Here is a 703-nt window from a genome sequence, read left to right on the forward strand (position 1 = left end):
CCCATCTTCAGCTCCACGGTCATCTGCCACGCCCCCGCCATCTCCCGCATGAACTAGGAACAGCCAGACAGACAGTACGTTTACAACACAAATGCAAGAAGAAGAATTTAACAAAAGTAATATATAACTACATACCGGTACTTCAACTCCAACACGTGCTGCCAGCAACCACTCCCAGCATGCAATGGCTGTTTCCATGCCGTGCTCTGTGAACATCTTGAGAGGAGACCAGCAGAGGTGGTGCAGCAGCTGAGGATCACAGTCTAAGGAGGATGGCAGCAGTCACACGACACGTTCGCAGCCTGAATTTGGTCTAAGATATAATCATGTGTGTCAACAGTAAGAGTCAAACCTTTGCTGCTGATGAGCAAAGCCGCCAGTTTGAACATGGCCTCGGTGAAGGCTTCGGGCTGCGCCGAGTCCAAAGCTTCTCCCATCTGCTTGATCATCAGCCGGCTCAGATCGGACTGTCCTCGGACGGCCTGGGCGAAGTGGATCATTCCTGAAACCTGCAGACAAAAGACCCGAGACATGAGCAGCAGAAAATTCTATTTATTTTCTATCAAGCTTAGAGTTAAAGTCCACAGCAGCTGTTCTTCAGCAGCCACACTTCTCATTTCGTTCATTTAATAGTAGTTTACTGACAGTTTTCATTTCACAAACATTTATTAAATATAAATATAAATACAGTATTTATGTTTAC

General features: G+C 46.2%; 1 long non-coding RNA gene across 1 annotated transcript; it reads right to left on the bottom strand.

Moving 5' to 3' along the window:
* On the bottom strand, positions 1–409 carry LOC147820146 (uncharacterized). The gene is made up of 3 exons (XR_015437564.1): positions 353–409; positions 136–263; positions 1–53 (listed from the first exon to the last, which is right to left on the bottom strand). It is a non-coding gene; the product is annotated as an uncharacterized LOC147820146 (long non-coding RNA).
* Positions 410–703: the final 294 nt, after the last annotated feature.

The sequence above is a fragment of the Seriola lalandi genome, unplaced genomic scaffold (assembly GCF_002814215.2).
Source record: "Seriola lalandi dorsalis isolate HSWRI2012SDOR001 ecotype SW California unplaced genomic scaffold, Sedor1 jcf7180001985950, whole genome shotgun sequence".
NCBI classification, from domain to species: domain Eukaryota; kingdom Metazoa; phylum Chordata; class Actinopteri; order Carangiformes; family Carangidae; genus Seriola; species Seriola lalandi.